General features: G+C 38.8%; 1 long non-coding RNA gene across 1 annotated transcript in view; it reads left to right on the top strand.

Moving 5' to 3' along the window:
• The first annotated feature begins 6,018 nt into the window (after window positions 1-6,018).
• LOC310718000 overlaps window positions 6,019-20,603 on the top strand; it is a 68,595-nt gene continuing 54,010 nt past the window's right edge. The window contains exon 1 of the long non-coding RNA XR_014531022.1: window positions 6,019-6,135. This is a non-coding gene — a long non-coding RNA (uncharacterized lncRNA). The remainder of the gene's footprint in view (window positions 6,136-20,603) is intronic.

Below are 20,603 nucleotides of genomic sequence, written 5' to 3'. Positions count from 1 at the left end.
TTGATGTTAAATCTCTGAAAATCAGATCCATATTTTTTATACAAGGCCTTTCTTCACCGTAAGCCGCTTTGAAAACATTGAAATTGACAGGTGGAATCAGGAACAGCATTAATATTATGTTCAAATAATTGTATTCGTACATATTCAGCAAGTGTTTATCCGGGCTGTTGTTACAGTGAATCTCAGGAACACTGTTTGTGAGGCAAGTAAACACCAGTCCCATGGAGGCGAATCAACAAAATGAAGAAGTGTGAATGTCTTCACATTTTTTTTTTGTTTGGTGGATCTCGCGATATTTTTATTGAAATGGTAAGCTAATCGTCGGCAGATCCTATATGTGCGCTGCTGATTCGTGTTATCATCTCTGCTGCTTTCCGAGTTCTTTTATGTCCGTTTGATCGAGACATTATAACTGCTCTTTATCTAACATAAGCCAAGTTCAAACAGCGGTATGCGCGTTTGAGAAGCTCTCACCCAATCGAACCCGGCCATTAACTCACCATTCCGTATTCATCCGATTACAAATTTGTGCTTAATAATTTATACTGCATATTTAATCAGTGTAGTCATTTTTATTATAAAAAATGACAAAACTTTGGGAAGTGGACCCAACTTGCTTTAAAGGTTTTTCTAGAAGTTTCAGACTTTAATGGCCTATGTCTCTCAACTGCTTTTGCAGCACTACAACTAGTCATGGGTTTGCCATCCACATTTACATTTGCGGCATTGGTACGCAAGATTACAAACTTAATATAAATATAACTCTTGAATTCTACAAAGCAAACTGGGAAAGTGCTAATTTTAGTGTTTCAGGAAGAGGTAGGTCTTCAACCGTCGCTTGAAGATAGCCATACGGACCTCTAGGGGAAGTTCATTCCACCACCTCGGTGCCAGAACAGAGAAGAGCCTTGAAGTGTACTTACCTCTCATTCTGAGAGAAGGTGGTACCAGTCGAGCAGTGCAGGAGGATCTCAGACAGCGTGGTGCAGTGCGAGATGTGATTAAGGTCTCTGAGGTAATATGGTGCTGGTCCACTTTCGGCCTTGTAGGCAAACATCAGTGTTTTAAATCTGATAGGTGCAGCTACTGGAAGACAGTAAAGGGAGAACTGGGGTGGTGTGGAAGAACGTCCAGAGAATAACATTCGTCTATAGTGTGCGTAATTAGAATTAGAAAATTAAAAAAATTTTGTTTTAGTCTTCCGAATTGTACTTGTTAAAGTGACCAAGCAAGTAATGTAATCCATCCCAAGGGAAATGGATTTCTTTTGACTTTACAATTACGAGACAAAACGGTGCATCGAGCGCCTTTTAGTTGCGGGACTGCTCTGCAAAAGGTATGCCATGTCGATTCCACCTCCAATATTTTAATAATCGGCACTACTTATAAAGTGGTAGTGGGCAGATTTGAGAGGTTTTTTTTTTTCCATTGGTGTTTGCATGTCTTCCCTCCAGCCTCTCAGGTTCCCATTCTCTGTTACCTAGTATTATTTTCTTTGTGGTTGGTGACAATTTTCTGGTGCTCGGGAACCCCTACCTTCAATCTTATATATACTGTACTGTAAGCTTACTTCAAAATCTTTTGCAAAATAATATGTTTTCTGTGGGGGCACCATTCAAATTTCGCACATTTCCTAGACACATGTACTAGACACACAGTTGGCCAGGATTTTCTTAGTGCACGTATTAGAGCCTGAGATTGACTTAACATTTTGTATTAATATTTATTGTATTGTAGTCATATTGATCACAGCACACTTCCTAGATCAAAGGCACACTATATGGACAAAAGTTTGTCGATATCTAAACATAAGATTGGCATATGTTTAGTAAAAATCCTATTCTACATTTAGCCCGAAGTAGCTGTTCTAAAAATCTCCACTCATCTGGGAAGATGTTCTACAAGAGTTTGCAGCATGCTTGTGGATTTTACTCATGCAGCCACAAGGGGGTTAGTGTAGTCAGGTACTGATGTTTGTGAGGTGAGGAGGCCTTGGGTGCAGTTCATTCCAAAAGTGAGGTTGAGGTTGAAGCTCTCTAGCAGGCCACTCAAGATTTTCCAGTCCAACTCATCTAAAGCATATGTTCTTCGAGCTAGCTTTGTGCAGAGGTGTATTGTCATACAGGTTCTGGTGAAGTGAAGGGAAGAATTCTTGCTACCCAATAACATTCTGTACAGTTGTGTAACTCCAACTTTGTGGTAACAGTTCGGGGAAGATCCGCATATGGCTGGAAATCTCAGTCTTTTCTCCCCAATTACATCATCCTACATAAACTTTGGGATTTTACTGTAGTAGTTTCATCGATTAAGATTTCCTCCCCTGATAACAAGGGGCCCTGGTTGAAACCGTAACTTCTGGGGCTGCACGACTGAAACAGAAGGCTGAGGTAATGGAACAAGCTTCTGCACTTACTAAATTATTCACCTTGTCCTTAAGAGAACCACTGACAACACACACTCAGGCTTACAGCATGTGTGGAAGAAGCCTGAACACACTGCTCTCCCTTTGTTGCGCTCTTCGTTTTATGTCTTTTAATCAATCCTCTCCATGTGTTTTTTTTTTTTTTGCTTTCATGTTCATACTTCTCTCTCTGCTCGTGGAGGAAGCAGTCACTTTTATATCTCTTTTCCTCGCTCAGACCTTCACAGAGAGAGAAAGAACAGCAATAACATTAAATCCACTGATGGGTGAATGTGAATAGCATTGATTATTATGTTACAATGGCTGTGATATATTAGGAAAAATGTGAACAGTCAATATCACATGTGCTTTTCTAAAGTGTCCCGTGTAATTAGGTTCAGGACTCACAGGTGTCACAATGAGGGAACGGATTATGTAGTTTCGTAACAAATCAAGTCTACAACCAATCCAAACCCATGCTCTGACTTGAATCATTTGCAATTAATCGATAGTCAATGGTAATTTAATGAAAAGTTTTGCTTGTAAAAGCATCAGGACCCCTTCGTTATCTTTGCAGTGAGCAAGGTTTAGGTTTCTTATGTAACTTGGTGTTATAGTATCTTGGTTTATTGTAATAAGTTCTTGTGTATTGTGAAACAGGGGACAACAGTTTTGGTATCCGAACACTAGGATTCATTATCTTGCGACCTTCATCATGGTGAAAAGCGAATATTAATTCAAAGTCTTTTCTATTGCTCATCTCACCCGCTAACGTGCTACTAAGCGCCTTAACGCAGAGACACTTTTACTGTTGAGTGATTGTATGTGTTTTTAGTAAGGTTTAAGAATGATACGGGGGGGGGGGGATTTTTATGAGACACTACACCGCAGTAAACAACTCCCTCCTGGCTTTTGGTTGGATTTTAATCCACGTCTAGGAGTGGGATTAGCGCTGCACCCACCACAGACACATCCCAGAAAGCAACAGTTCATATGCCACACGTGCGGGATTATCCTTTTGTTGACTGAGAGTACCATATAATATTAGGCTATAAATGCTGCATGGAAGTGCTATATAGCTTGATTTCCTATTCTTTTTTTCATCTCATATCCCAGCATTTTTTAACATCTTAATTATCTGTATGTCAAATTTGCTGTACACACTTTTTATACTTGTTCCTGATTCTGAAGCTAAATATCCGATAAGTGTAATGCAGAAGACGAGAATTTGAAAGTGTGTTCTATCGTTACAGAATTGTTTTTTTTTTTTTTTTTATAATAATGACTATTAGCCTTGCCACCCAGTGTCCTTTAACCTTCATGTCTCAATAAATACTGACAATTATAAAAATAACCTTAACAGTGTTTGGAAGACTGTCTTTCTGCAACTTTGGACCCGAGACCAAATGGTTAAAAGAACAAATTTTAAGGGGTTCAAAAAGAAAAAAACAGACCAAATGTTTATTCCTTTATTAATTTAGTTTTAGATTTGACCACGGATCCACAGTGGCTAACAAATGATCACGGTTGAATCATGTGCCGAAAGAGGCTGCTAAACAAATTCGCGAATGCTAGCATGGTTTTATTAGTGTCAAGAGAGTGTCAAACTCTGTTCTCAAATTATAATATTGCACAGGAAAGATGTGGTTTTAGGCTTACAATCGTCATAAATATGTGACTCAGTGTAACTCAGCTGAAATTCATTCAGCAATTGCTGACCATGGCAATATGCCTTCATATACAGCATACACAAGGTCACTTTGTTGTAAAGTATGCTTTATGTAATCTATGACTTATATCAGACTCGCACTTGATTGATTCTCTATGCCACATGGACACAATTATTATCGGTTTTTTTTTTAAATAGTTATTGTAATGGCTTTAAATATATATTAAAGAATTTGCATTGTCCTTCTGATTATCCTTGCAGTCCTTAGCATCTTTTTACCTCGATCCCTATCTGCCCTAAAGTGGTACATGCGCATGTTCTTTCTTCCATTCTTTTTCATCTGTCTTCCACTTTCTGACCTCTCTTCTTCCCCCTGCCTATCACTCTGTGAATGGAGTAAGTGGTGTAGTAAATGCTGCATGTAGGTCAGCAGGGCAGCTTGGCTAGCTTGTGTCTAGACTCAGGGCATATAGTCATACACTTGTTCCCATTTACCAGCAAAAATGGGAACAAGTGTATGACTTCACTACACTGTTTTCATTACCTGTTTTCATTGCCATTAAACAACAATGTGTTACGTTTCAGAACGAACAATCAGAGGTTGTCACCATGTCCGGATTATAAAACGTGAAAGATTTCCAAGTGGATTAGCCCCGTCCTCAATAGTCTAGCCCCTCCCCAAGTGATCTTGTCCCCATTCACAATTGGTCCAGCTCATCCCCTACAATTGGACAAAAAAAGTAACCCACAAAAGAGTAGGCATGAGATGATAAAATTTAGTACTTTAGTTGTATTTTGCTTGCGATGTAGTGCTTGCCAGACAAAAAGGATCTGGATACCAGCAAAATACTAGTTAGTCGCATCCCAAGCTTTGTAGTCCGTCAATGTTGTTACAGCACTTTACCCAATAGGCCACCCCCCCCCCCCCCCCCCCCCCTTCTCTTCTGGTCAGCTGAGCAAGTGAGTACCTACAAAACACTAGCAAGGGCTGGAACAAGTCGACAAAATCTGTAGGAAAAGAAGTTAATATTTTTCTGGAAATATAACAAATATACCATGGACACACTAACAGAGCATATAATGCATTTATGCCTCTACCCTGTTTTCCCCTGAGTTTAGGAGCTGAAAGCCTTGCTTTTTTTATGCTTTACAATATTTTATTCATGGCTATCAAGACTGTCTGTTGTCTAACTAATGCATAAACCCAGCATGGCCTTTGACCTTTTTACTTCATCGAAGCTCTGAGCACTTCAGTTCATATGTCAGAACGCATTCATCTAACCATGCAAACCTCCAAGACCTTTGTTAAAGAGCATTTGAACATTTGTAACCATTCCACCATTGGGCCGAATGTACAGTCAAATGATCTGCTAACTACTGGCCCAGTCCATTATTTTTGGTATAGATTTAAATATTAAACAGTTTTTATAGCAAATACGTTCATTCCTACAGATCTTAGGGGGAGCAAAGCTATGTCTGTACTGTGCAGACACACTACCTTGCCGAGTCAAAGAGAAAGCGTACAGTCTGAATCACTGGGTGAATTTTCTGCATGAAGAAAACACTATCTAGGGTCAGTAAACCCTAGAATGACGGATAAACGTACCAGGCAGTTTTTAAAAGCATTATTCAGCACTGGTGTATGTCTATCACTTTTTCACAATGGGCTTTCTAAAATAACAGTACATACATGTGCCCACATTTTCCAACTGAATATATTTTCATTCTGATAATATTATCCAAATGTTGGCAACTCCTAACCCACAACGTAAAAACAGACCCACTTATGTTGACTTGACCAGTGTGTTTTTGTTTTTTTAATCAATATTTTAAAAAACACACATGTTTCTGACACTATTTAGGGGAGATGTAATGATGTGTTCAACCAGGCCTTTGTCAACTTGAAGAAAGTCCCTGGGGAAAATCTATACTGCTTCAGAAGTTCATTTATGCCACAGTACTCCTCCCAGCCAGCAGGGGTGGCTGTCTCCTGAATGCAATTTCAATTCTATACTCACATTTGGTTCAACTTCCTGTTCTCAGGGTGAAGAACAACCTAGTTCACGTAAGTTGCTTGCCTTGTTGTGGGTTTTTTTGGCATTTCCTCACAGTTTAATTGACCATTAAATTAAAAAGTATACAATATTCCAAGGTGAAACATTACACAGCAGGGTTTACCAAATGAGTAAATCTATGGTACTGTGCAAAAGCCTTAGGTCACCGTTTGATGTCTTGTTTTGGCATAATGACCACACATGATTAATTCTCAATCTCTTTAGTAGAATGCAACTAGAAAATACAGGACATTTGTATGCAGTATTAAGGCTGAACCTGTATTAAAGCCATTGCTTACAGCTGTATCTTTCCTTACATTTCATGTCAAATTGAATTTTTTGACAAAGCTTTATTATATAAGAGTGTAATTCACAAAAATTTGACCGACATATCATATTTTGCATCAGCAAGGCCCCTCAAGAACAAAGCTGGTTCAAAGACCTTTGCACGGTTCTGTATATGTAAAATGTTCTTAAAAAGGCCTCAGGTTACAGGTTTTACATTGAGATATTAGTACAGCATACATATTTTTCTAACTATTGTTAGCACATGTTGACATTCCAACTTTTGAAAATACCTTAGTCACATTGTAGAAATGCCCATTTTGTTAATTACGCATCTAAAAGCAAAAGCACTGTTTAAAGAGAGCATGCAGGTCTCACATTCACATTCTTTTTTTGAACACAGTAGCCATTTTAGCCCACTTTGAAACTCTATTTCTGGAAAAATGACACCAGAGACGTATTTGATTATTCAGCCAAATGTTGGAAAGTAATTCTTAGCTTAATTCTTTTTTTTTTTTTCTTTTAAAATATGGTGAACCTGCTTTTATTGATTTTAAATATTTTATAATTAATACATTTGAAAAAAGGTTTTCAATCATCATATATTAATTGTAGTTGAATGAAATGGTATACTATTTGAATTAGATTTATTTGGACTGGACCCTTATACCTCTAAAAATAACATTATATTTATTAAAGTTTTTTTTTTTTTAGTATAACAGAATTCAACACAGTGATTCTCATGCACATCTAGAAACTGAAACAATGTTTCAGTTGTATTGTAATTTGTAATACAATTACATTATATAGCTCTGTATTATTACTTCAAATGCAAGATAAGGTGGATAAATATTTATTGGAAAAAAATTACTATTAAAAATCTTTCAGCCCATTGTAATATTTGCATTGAGAATTACGAATCACTCTGCGTAAAAATATTGAGTAAAAAAATATATATTTTTTAAACCGTCTCATTTCCTTCATGTTATGAGAATGATTTACAATCCAAATTTCGAGTCGGAACTCTGAGAGAAAATTGTGATGTTTGGGGTTTTCGAGCCCTGACCAGAACCCCCTCTGTAACCACGGCGACAGTCTTGTTGTGTCGGCTGCATCAAAACACTTGGCACGGTGTCAGGGTGCTGACTTTTAGGTCTAGATATTATGGGAAAGAACAGCTGGGCGAAAAAAAACAGTCCTATTGCCACACGCTGTGGATGAGCATTAGTGCATGCGTTTTACAGTCTGGTTTCCATATTCAGTGTTATTCTCAGCTTATGTGATTAGGTTCACATATGGGTTTGCGTATGCATGCTCTTATACCATCTGCACGCACACGGCAGCGAAACGATGACACACCTGTAGCAAAATACGTCTTTGACGTGTCTGTATTAGGGTTTACACTGCGTGCTCATAGAGTGTGTGTACTGGATAATATAATGTACATTTATAGCTTATTATAAATCCTGATAGTAACATTACGTGTAGAAGGTCAGACCACTGGACTGGCTGGGATAAACAGTAGAAATTTGCTTGCTTTCTCTGGTGCTTTGCTAAGCTCCGCCCTCTCTGGGGAAGCCCTGGGCTGTGCTGTCACTTCCCATCATGCATCGGCTCCAGCGGCATACACTGTTGCCAAGGACTTGGCCGTTAGTGGCCAAATGAGTGTGTGTGTGTGTGTGTGTGTGTGTGTGTGTGTGGCAGGTTTAATTATAGATTACAATGAACTTCCACTCTATCCTGAAGTTTTTTTTTTTTTTCCTGCACAGCGAAAAGCAATATTTATGCAGTATTTTTTTTTTCTGCAAATGCACTAATCTATGAAGAAAAACAAGGAAACGGACATTTGTATCTAGGAATTTGGTCAGTTCAGCAGTTCTAATGAAGTTTCATCAGCACAAGTGTATTAAGGGCAGGATAGGACAGCATTTTTGGTAATGTGGGTCTCAATTGAGGTTGTCCATTGAGGTTTTGGACCAAATTACTGGATTTGCTGCATAAAGCAAATGGCAAATGGCTAAAATTTACCCCCTCTCTTTAGAAAAGAAAAACATACTTCAGATGCTCAATAATCCCTAAGGATTTGAATCGGACCTATGCGCAAGGATTCTATTTTTTTACCCAGATGAGGAAAATTCCCCTTTTGAGTCTGGTTCCTCTGGTTTCTTCCTCATACCATCTTTTGCCACTGTCTCCACTGGTTTACTCATTAGGAATAAACTTAAAGACTCTAAACTTAGAGGCTAATTTATAAGTTTGAATTTATTTTTGCAATCTATTTCTCTAAAGAAGCTTTGGGACAATGTCTAGTTGTAAAAAACACAGTACAAATAATATTGAATTGATCATTTTCCCAATTTTGAGTACAACCGAACCTTCCTACAGTCAGTATATTTGTGTTAGAATTGAGTGACAATTTCTTTACATATTTTATTTACATACAACCCCAATTCCATAAAATGGGGAGACTGTGTTATATGTAAATAAAACCAGAATGCATTAATTTGCAAATTTGATATGTCCATAATATAATCCAGTGATTTCCATTACAGAATCACGACTGATTTAAATGCCTGAAGATCACAGGCATCCGATGTTGATTTTGATTTCTGCCTCGTTACTATTTTTCACCCAATTACCTTACTGATCTGTTGTCAATTAACCAAAATGTTTCTCCAACTGTTTAATTTTAATAACACTTTTTTTCCCCCCAGACTTTTGTTGCCCCGTCCCAACATTTTTGAGGCGTCTTGCAGCCATTGAATTTAAAATGACCTTTTTCCCGCCTTAAAATGGTGCATTCGCTTTTGTGAATAATTGCAATCTGTTTTATTTTACATTTTACACGGTGTCCCAACCTTTTTGGAATTGTGCTTCTAATGACGTGTGTTCGGTCGATCCATAAAAACTGGATCTTTGAATGTGCAGAATACTTATAGCTGAATTATATTCTTTAAATTAAATTCAACTTCAGAAATCGCGTATATATATATATATATATATATATATATATATATATATATATATAATAATTTTTTTTTCCGTTACACAAAATCCCCGCCGAAATCCGACTCCTCGCACCGTCCCACCATTGTCGCTGACCAGGAAAAGGAGGCGATTAAAAATGTAGCCGAGCCTCTGTATATTTCACAGCTAACGGAATACGTTAAAAGATGCACCAAAAGAATGTTTAATTTGTATGCTATATAAACCGTTCATGAGCGGTGGGGGTGAGGGGGGGCACTGTAAATTATTTATCCCTGCCTTTGTAATAAAAAGTAATTATCAGAAAAAATTCGGAGTCGGATGATGCCGAGCTGTGGTTTTCTTTTAGTTTAATTAATCAAGAGCAGATGCTGTGAGCTTTGAGAAAAGCAGCGCTAGTTCGGATTCCGGTTTGTCCACGATTTGAGTGTTGTGTCATAACACCATTTAATGAGCATTCACAGACAGCTGCAGTGTGGAAGGGACAGTAAGTAAGGTGTCATTTAGTCATGAGAAATCTTTACTGGACACAGAAATGCATTACCACGTATTTTCCTTCCATCAATATAGATACCAATTTTTCTTTTTAAACATCATGGATTCCAATATTATTTACCAAAGAAAATTGCATCCATTCCAAATACCAAATTGTCAAATAATGCTCTATGTTCCTTGGGATCCCACTGATCAAAAATGATTTAAAGAAATGTGTGTATTTTAAGGGATTTTTTTAACTTTTATACTGTGAATGTAAAGAATAATGGCGCTACGCAAGACGTACACAGAGCAATGCAGCAGAGTTTTAGTATTAGCATCATGTCTGGCTCTTTCAGCTACGTGTGTGTGTGTATGTGTGTGTGTGTGTGTGTGTGTGTGTGTGTGTGTGTGTGTGTACCCTCCAATCAAAGCGATCAGCTTCCGAAAGCCTCAGTGCTGCCCGTTGCTGAAAAATAATGACAGAGGAAAAAGAAGCTCTTGCGTATTTGTTCTTAAGTTGGAATTCTTTTCATTTCTATTAAACACCATTCCAACGTCACTTATATTAAAAAGTCATCTTGTCATGACAGACATTTCATTCCCAGCCACATTACAAAGGATCCTGTATGTCAAATATTTAAGCGTCTGATTTTTTCATACTAATTGTACCAGATTATTTAATGCTACAGGTATAAATTCTGTGTGCATTTTCACCCCCCAAAAAAAGAAAAGAGGAATGGTTAATATAATGGGATGTTATTACCTGAAGCAGCTAAATAATATTAATGATTTGATAGATTCTGTGTGTGTGTGTGTGTGTGTGTGTGTGTGTGTGTGTGTGTGTGTGTGTGTGTGTGTGTGTGTGTGTGTGTGTGTGTGTGTGTGTGTGTGTGTGTGTGTGTGTGTGTGTGTGTGTGGACCTGCCTCTTGCTGTCATTCACATTCTGATTATCATGTTGGCAGGATCTGAAAGATTAGCCCCATCAATAGTTTATGACTCTGTAGAGACTGGCGCTCAATTCCCACATCTATAAATTACTAAACAAGGCCGTTTACATCTCTGTTTTCCAACAAACTTCTCTCTCTCTCACATACACACACTTTTTTTTTTTTTTTCTTTTCTTTCTTTCTGACGGAAGTTGAACTCGTCGGATGATCACCTCATGTAACCACATGCTCGCTTTTCTCAACTCGAAACCTTACGGATTATTTTCTTTCAACCAAAAAAATGAAGACAACAAACGCATTCAGCGTAAAAATCCATGAGCACCTAAAAAAAAAAGGAAGTATAATTAATAGATGTGTTCTGCATGAATTATGCAGTTTTTATTTCCAGCAAATTACCGACCAAAAAAAAAATAAATAAATCCACCGGGAGAGTCATTAACTGCGAACCGGAACCTTTGTGAAAATGCGGAAATATTCTCAATAATTCATCCATATAAACAAATAACACATGAATTAGGAATGCTTCAAGGAACCTAATGATTCTACCACATGGAAACGATAAGAAAAAATAAGGTGGTGTAAAAAAAAAAAAGTTTATTGAAACAAATAACAAATAATAACAAAGGCAAGCAAAAAAAAAAAATCCTTGTTGAAATTTCCCAAAAGTTGTGCACCAAGTTTTTTTCTGAACAACAGTTTTTGGTCCTGGAAAACCTAAAAAGAGAAAATCTGATAGGGTATGAAGTTGCAGATACATAAATGTGTGTGTGTATATATATAAATTATTTCAATTATATGCTTTTTGTATAGCGCGATTAACATTGTCTTAAAGCAGCCTTAAAGAAATAAATACATTAAAAATACTAATTTCAGGGTCATAAATAAGTCCCTGTACATTTATACCTTATGAACGAGCTCGCGGTGATTCGTGGATTCCCTGAGATGGTGAGAGGAAGAAACCTTGAGAGGAACCAGACTCAAAAATGGAACCTCATCTGGGTGACACTAAAAGTCCATTTATTATAGTACCTGCATTGTTGAGGTTATCAACTGTTAACTGTTAAATATCATTGTTAAAAATAACCTTCCAATGATAACTTTATTAATGTTTTAAAATGGAAAAATGAAGAAAGACTATAAAGACACTTTTTAACTTAATATTTTTTTTTTATCTAAGCACCATATACTTGTTAGTGGTAGTGGTAGTAGACCTCTGATTGGATGGTCATGGGTTCATGTCCCCCGATGACCAAGCTGCCACTGCTGGGCCCTTGAGCAAGGCCCTTAACTCTCAACTCCTTATTTGTATAACTGAGATAACTGTAAGTGCTGGATAAGGGCAATTGCCAATTTCCATAAATTTACATATATGGGGCACTTCAAAAGCCTTACGTTTAGTTGATCTGGTTTACATTATGTAGTTAAGAACGTTCATAGGTAACATTAATTCAAGTAATGCCCCTTTTACAATGTTTTGGACAAGCCCAGAGGTTTCCATCCTTTTTATGAGTGAAAGTTTCAGGAAACAATAAAGTTCAGGTGAAGGCTCTTTGTTTAATATGCATATTTTTATTTTTAATTTATTTCCCATTTGCTTTTATAATAACCTCCACTTTTCTGCGAATATGTTCCAACTAGATTTCGGAATGTAGGTGAGGAAGCCTGGGGTGCAGTCAGCGTTACATTTCATCCTAAAGTTGTTTAATAGGGTTGAGGTCAGAGCTTTATAGCAGGTCATTTAACACCTTCCATGTCAAGCCATGTGAATCTTCATGGAGCTGGCTTTAAACAAAATTGTATTCTTCAGTATCCAAAGGCGTCTTGTACAAAAGTGTGCCTGCAACTTTGTGGTAAAAGTTTGGAGAAGACCAACACATTGCTGGATGTTTGTATTTTTTCTTTGTGAGGCTGTAGTTAGTCCTTATTTGTCACTGATATTCGCTAATTATTGCTACTTAAATGCTTACTATTGTTTAATATAAAAAATGCTGCTCTAAAAATCTGAATCACATCAAGATGAACATCTCAAAGTGATAATTGGGTTGCTAATGACAGAATACTGTTTCTGTTGTGTTCATTTCTAGCTATCTATACACTAGATGAGATGTTTAATTACGAACACCGGCCTGAGAAACCATATTGTGTATTGGCTGTAAAATTGGCATAGGAGTGTACTTTGAAAAACTATAGTAGATAAACAAAAGACTTTAAATCAAAGGCAGTAAAATTGCAGCCGAATGAAGAACTCATCAATGAGTAAATCGACTCATTGATGAACCCTTGGGAGCGCTTTACTAAAGGAATCAATAAATTAGCTAGCTAAAGTGTGAGCTCTGCCTTTTCAATCACATCTCTTAAAAATTGTGTATGTATGTGTGTGTGTGGTGGATAGAGGTCATGAGACTTAGCCCTGTACAACCTAGACTTCATGCTGTGCCTTAAACTCGTGGGAAATCAAGGGCGTTCATCATCTGGGGTTAACCACAATGTCAATTATGCTTGCCACTGTTCAGAAGTATGTGTATGGGGGTTGTGTGTGTGTTAGGGGAGTTAGCTGTTGGGCAGCATAAATACCACAGTGCCCCACGGTGATGCAGTAAGTGAATGGAACTGACCCGTACACACAGTTGATGTGTGTTTGTGTGAATGGGTTGCATCACATCTAGCTGCTTATCTTCATCTATCCCTTCATCTGAAGAATTACAGTTATATTAGTGAGGCGTGATGTGCAGATAGATGTTACTATGAGAATTGAATAAAGGCCAATTTGCTGAAAATGGACTGGGGGAAAAAAGTAGCTGCCTCATTATACAATTGTATCACAGATGTTTTATTTGAAATCCTTGGCTTTTAAAAGGTATCAAATATTCTCAAGTTAAATGAGACCAAAAAGTCTCAAGTCATTGATGTCATAGTCAAATTGCAAGTCTTTAATTGGCGTATTGCATTTTGGTGACTCGGGTACATGTCTACAAGGTGGCATCAAAAAGTATTGAGACTACTGGGGCTATTCAACGAGCTCAACCACTGAAAATGCGAAACCATTCAGTAACTTGTGCATAATGATCATCGGAGAACAATCCACATGATCTCAATTCCACATCCACCCTACTCGCCTTGCTTAAGGGCCCCTAAGTGTGCAGCTTTTTGATACTCTGGTTTGGACCTTTAAATCTCTGATCAGGAACCCAGAGAGTTAACCACTGAGCTACCACCTGCCACTGGGGTTTGGGGCTCTACTATACAGCCAGATCTATAAACATCCTTTACAATTGTTTGCCTCCAACTTAGTATTAACAGTTTGGAAAAAACATACATTATGACTAGAAAAGTCAAGGGGTACTTTTGTCTATATAGTGTTTAAATGGTATTGGTCTGGGGGCATGAGAATGTGGAGCAGCAGTGATTAGTTTTCGAAAACCCAAAGAATATATTGTCTGATCAATTAGACAAAAAGTTATCTTTCACTTGTCACCCTCCTTACAAATATGATCTGGTAAATTGTTCAAGGCCGAAGGCACTGACTGAAGTGTTGAGGATTCCAGTCACACAATAAGAGGTGGTTATAAAAAGTTTGGAGACTCGCTCTGTTTACAAAAATACTTTGTTTTGTTGTAATGTTTACACACGATCACCTTCATGATAATCCCCTTGCACAGCAATACAGCGCTCCCAGTGTTCCTGCCACTTCTGGAATGTGCCCTGAAAGTCTTCAATTTGTGTCAAGCTCATTCTGCAATTCACGCTGGATGTCCTCAATTGTGTCAAAACAATGATCTTTGTGCTGGATCTCCATCTTTGGAAAGAGGGTGAAAGAGCCACGTAGGAACCAAATCTGGCGAGTAGGGTGGATGTGGAATTGAGATCATGTGGATTGGAGATCCAGCACAAAGATCATTGTTTTGACACAATTGAGGACATCCAGCGTGAATTGCAGAATGATTATCATGAAGGTGATCGTGTGAAAACTAATCACTGCTGCTCCACATTCTCATGGCCCCAGACCAATACCATTTAAACACTATATAGACAAAAGTACCCCATGACTTTTCTAGTCATTATGTATGTTTTTTCCAAACTGTTAATACTAAGTTGGAGGCAAACAATTATATAGGATGTTTATAGATCTGGCTGTAAAGTAGAGCCCCAAACCCCAGGTGCAGGTGGAAGCTCAGTGGTTAACTCTCTGGGTTCCTGATCAGATATTTAAAGGTCCAAACCAGAGTATCAAAAAGTTGCACACTTAGGGGCCCTTAAGCAAAGCCCCTAACTCTTTGTGCCCCAGGGGGAAATTTAACATGGCTGACCCTATGCTCTAAACCCCAGCTTCCTTACATCACTTAAATATGCAAATAAAGAATTTCACTATTGCTAAAAGTACATGTGACAAGTATAAAGCACCTTAATTTTCTTATTTCACCAGATCACATTAGTAAGGAGGATGACAAGTGGAAAGTGATATTGATCAGACACTATGAACATCTTCAGTATATGGGAATTAAATGTGGAATGGAATCTTATAGTCAGATGTCTACAAACTTGTCAATATAGTTTCATACCCATACTATAAATTTCCTTTCCTCTCTCTGTCTTTTTCTCTCTCTGAACCTTTCTAGTACCACCATCAACGTCTCTCCTTGCTATCGCACATGTACCGAGTCATTACATCTCTAATTGTTTCATTATGCCGTCCTTTACCAATTACCCACTACGCATGTCCCTAGCTCGAGAAGTCATTAAGGCTCTCCCAAACGTCCTGCCTCCTCTCTTCCCTCCATCACCAGGATAGAGAGAGAAAGACTGCGGGTCGGAAGGTCACAGTCCGACGAGGTCCACCAGTCCTAATTGCTGTGGGCCATAGGGTCCTTACGAGCAATCACCGGTAATCTCAGAAGACGTCCCGGCGTTCAGAAGTCTCACTCAGTCGCTCTTTTCTTCTCTCCGTCTCTCTTTGTAGTAGTAGAGCTGGGATAACCCAGGTCCCAGCCGCAATTAATAACCTTGCTCAGGATTGAACTACTATTAAAAAAAAAAAGCGAGCGGGCCCAGAGAGATTGACGGATGGGAGAAGAGTGACAGAGTGGTGGGAATGATGTTTGGATAAGCTATATAAAGAAGTGATGCAAAGGTTTCTTAAGACGTGGGTTGGTCTCTGTGTGGGTTTTTTTTATAGATTTTTTTTTTTTTTTAAGTATGCAGGACTCAAAGTCTATGCTTGAAGGTGGCAGGTAACAGAGTTCACATCAGTGTGTTTGTGTGTGAAAATGTTAGAAAACCCCTCTCTGTGTGGGACACACCCCACCGGGCGTGAGAAAAGCTGAACAAGACCTGAATCAACCCAAAAAACGTCCGCCTAGAGTTACACCTTCCTCTTCTTCTCGCTCATAAAGTTGGCAGTAGCGCACTCTCAGCGGAAGAAAAGCCACTCTTTTGTTCGACCGTATCGCACACATCGCACCATTCTTTTTATTTATTTTTTTTTTTTTCCCCTCTCATTGTCAGCTGAAAACGTAGACCAGGCTTCGTTCGCTATCGCCCGCTCCGCTATTGAAGAAGCGCTTGTTTTAAAAGATTCCCTCACATTAGCCACAAAGGTGGCTTTGTGCCGCCTCCACACAAGAACGCACACCTCTCCAGCGCCGAGGTGATGTGACGATGGCGGCGGCATAAGAGCCAAAGTCAGATGAGACCCCTGGGAGCTGTGAAACAGAATTGATTTCCCTTCATTTGGGCTAAACTTGAGTGTGTGCACACTCTCCAGAAATGATTTGTGAGTCAAGGTCACCTGAATTCTCCCTCGATTACTTTATTCGGCACCTTTAGAAACCGGGCTGCACGTTTCTTAACCACAGGTGATGTTTTTAGAACTATGTAATCACCAGAATTGCTAAATGATCCGATAAGATATTTTTTATAGCATATAAACATATATATATAAAACACCTGCATGATGATGATGATGATGATGATATAGCGATAAGAAAGGGCAGCCTACTGACATTAAATGTCATTGATTACAATAATGGTTGTCATACATAGACAAAGTACAGTCTGTCTTGACAATCCAAATAATCATTGAATAATATTACTTTGTAAAGAGGAAGCAAAGGCTAAATCCTATTTATCTGCAACCTGTCAAACCCCCACCCCATCCCCCCCCCCTCCCTCCGGCTTCACCCTCCCACCACAATGCCCCCCCTCAACATACCGATCATTTGCAACCTTATATAAAAAAGGTTAAAAACATTTAATAATGTGTGTTAAGAAAATAGCCTGAAGCAAGTATGTAAACATATACTGTATATTAAAATTCAGCAGAATAACAGGAACATAATTTAAATTATGAAAATTATTTCCCCAGCTGGTTGACCACCTAGTTTGCCTATGCCAAGAAATTGTGCTGAACGTGAATGTAAATAATATCCTTCCTTTCCAGTTTTTAAGATAACGAGCAGATTATCACTGCCTGTTTTATGTTAAAAAGGTAATAAAAAAAAAATAAATAAATACATTAGATGGCCCGATGTTAAGCAAACTCCAGAAAACTCCTGAAGACCTTATCATTCAGGGAATCTTTGTGAAGAAGCGTAACTGTTACAAACTATTATACCGGAGACAAAAAAGTAGGAAGCAACATGTTTTATGCATGTCTAGGTAGAACACTAAAGATATATTTATATTTAGCATACGAGCTTCGATGGTTTTCAGGATTTGAGTTTTTTTCTGATGGGTGGTAGCTGAGCATGAGGTTGTGAATTCAAATGCCAGCACCTCTAAGATTCCCTTGCTAATTAAAGCCCAACTCTCAACTGCTCAGTTGTACAGTGTAAATGATATAGTTGTCTTTTCGAATAGGTTGCATCTGATAAATACCATAAATGGAAATGGAAAAATTTAAATTGGCAGGTTGCTCTATTTCCTCTGCTCACCATTTTTTGCATCACCTACAATGTTAATCTGAATACCTTTGCTTCCTGTTTACTGAGCAAATGCAGCAGTCCTTTTTAGGAGCCTCACCTCCACATCCATACAATTTACTCAAGCAGATTAGCTTACACAAAGTGCCAGTGATCATGCTAAGCTGTGCCAAGTGATTAATAAAACGTTTATAACTTGAGCCCAAAACCATCTACTTTCTTCTACAGTGGATTTCTCATCAATATGACATTCAGCATTGCTGAATAATGCAGAGAAAGAACAGAAGCTCTTTTAGGTGCTTACACTAAAACCTGACTATTAGCTATGTTTGAGACCCCATTGTATCAGCGTTGGCAAGTCTCCTCTATTAACAGCATGACAAACATTCGGGCCAACCAACAAAAACGGGTCATACGTGGTTTTTACAACGTAGAGTTTCCCTTTACAAGCTTGAGGCTTGGTTTTCCTTTTTTTCTTTCACTATAGATAAAAATACATACATCTCCTAAATAACAAATGTCTATGTAACAGTTTGGAATCGCCAGTGGTCAGATGACTCCATTATTTCCCGCTATTTTGTTTATCCCCCTCTTTGCACACCAAACACCAAATTAGAGATTACACATTCAAATGAGATTAAAGCTGACAGCAACTTCGGGGGCAAGATGCCTTTTTATCTGCATAACAAATAAGCAATAAAAGGGTACGCAAAATTTGCATAATGCCGCCTCACTCGGATAGCCTTGGTATAAGACACTAACGGAAAAACCACGTCTAAAGGAACTGAACGTTTTTGGCAGTTAGATGGCATGGCTCCGATCGAGCATTCCTTATGAGGGATTCTGACTGGGACGATTTAGCTTGAAGTTGCTTTGACTGCTTTAGATAGGTCAGACAGGGATAAATGACAATGCAATAACTTTCCACAGTGGAGGGGGGCTCGTGTACGCTGCTACATTTGCCTACCACACGAAATTGCCATTTATTTTTTGATCTTTTCACTATTGTCATCATAAGATCGAAAAATTATAAGTAATGTAGTATATTAATATTGGAATTCAATCAAGACTGTCCTAGTTGGAGGTGAAATCTTTGGCAATATCTTTGGATCTAAGTTTTGTTAGTGTGCTAAATATGTATACAGTATATTGTATATAGATTGCATTCAGGTGGCAAAAGTACAAAACCAGTCGTGCCAATCCTCTGAGATCTGGAAGCACCAGACTGAAGTAAGTGAGCGGTGCTGAAACGGTTGGACATCCGGCGCTTTCGTTCAGCCGTGTCGGTGTTCCCCTCCGCCCCCCTCGTTTAAACCTTGGGCCCTTGCTTCTGTGTCCCACGCCAGTCCGCAGTTCTCTTCTCCAGGAGAAACAGACCGTTGTTTCCCAGGATGTGCAAACACTTGTCATGTAAATGAAGAAGTCACAACCAATTAAAGTAATTGCAGAGCGTCGCCTCGTCTTCACCCAGCAAGTCCGGAGGGGAGAGGGAATAGGGGGAGGACAGGAACAGAAGCTTCTCTCTCTCTCTCTCTCTCTCTCTCTCTCTCTCTCTCTCTCTCTCTCTCTCTCTCTCTCTCTCTTTCTTGATCTTTTCTCCCATGCAAACCTCATGTCTTGTACCTTGTAGATAGTTGAAAAGGCCAGAGGTAATCGGAGAGTCGTTTGGGTTTGAGGTAATACACTGTGAGCAGGCAGACAAAATGCACAGCATGCCAGAGATATATATATATATATATATATATATATATATATATATATATATATATATATATATATATATAGAGAGAGAGAGAGAGAGAGAGAGAGAGAGAGAGAGAGAGAGAGAGAGAGAGAGGTGCAAAGGTTGAAACGAGGTGGCACGAACCAAACGGAGAAAGATAGTGAAAGGATAAAGGCTAGAGTAGGAAAAAGACATTGAGATGGGGGAACACACAGTTCAGAGGCGGTTTGCTTTGAGTCCTGGGTAGAAAGAGGTATTAGGGGTTTTGGGGGGGGGGGGGGGGGGTTCGCACAGCAGGTGGTCAGACTAATGGAAGCCCTCTGGCTGTGGGCAGAAAGAGAAAGAAAAAGATAGAGGGAGCGAGAAAGAGAATGAGTGTATTCGGTGTATCCTCTATGGACTGATGTATCCTTATTGACAGAGTTGCTGGAGATCCACTGTTCATGGCTGCCGAGTGACAGACTGGGGGATGGAGGAAAAGAAAGAGAGAGAGGGAGATGTGGAGGGGAAAAAGGGGGAAAAACAGAGTGGTATTGAATTAGAGAGAGATATCCAGAGGGCAGATTTTTAACACATCACTGTCATCATGTCCTGCAATGTCCCTCGCCTAATCCATTTTCTCTCCATGCATCCCAACAAGGGACATACCGCTTATTACACACTGCTGCAGGGAACCCATACACCTAACACACTCTTACACACACACACACCAAACAAATAAATTGCTGAAGCAGGAAGTGCAGGAGCGAAACCTTTTGTTTCCTGTTACCCAAGAGGGGATGGATTGGTCCTTTTACTGACCACTGTGCCCAACACACATATACTACACACATGCACAGTTGCCTTTAGAAGAAGTAGGAGTCTTAAGAACATCATAATATTAGCAAATTTTATACATTAACCTTTGAACAATTACAATTTCTACACCCCGTGCCTTTTTTTTTTTTTTTGACACTGGGCTCAAGCTAATCTACATAGCATTGCTTACACATCCATACCAGAGGCTTCCTGTAACCTTTCTCTGGTTCAGGAGTCTCCTCTTTGGCCCCTAGAGCCTGAATACTAAATACAATTAATATGCAAAATTTGACAGCCTTTGTCCCTCTGGTTTATAAAAGAAAACATGAAAAGTATTTCACAAAAC

This window comes from Silurus aristotelis (genome assembly GCF_946808225.1).
Source record: "Silurus aristotelis genome assembly, chromosome: 23".
Classification (NCBI taxonomy): Eukaryota; Metazoa; Chordata; class Actinopteri; order Siluriformes; family Siluridae; genus Silurus; species Silurus aristotelis.
Note: the sequence above shows the minus strand (reverse complement) of the source record. Positions and strands in the feature narration are given on the sequence as shown.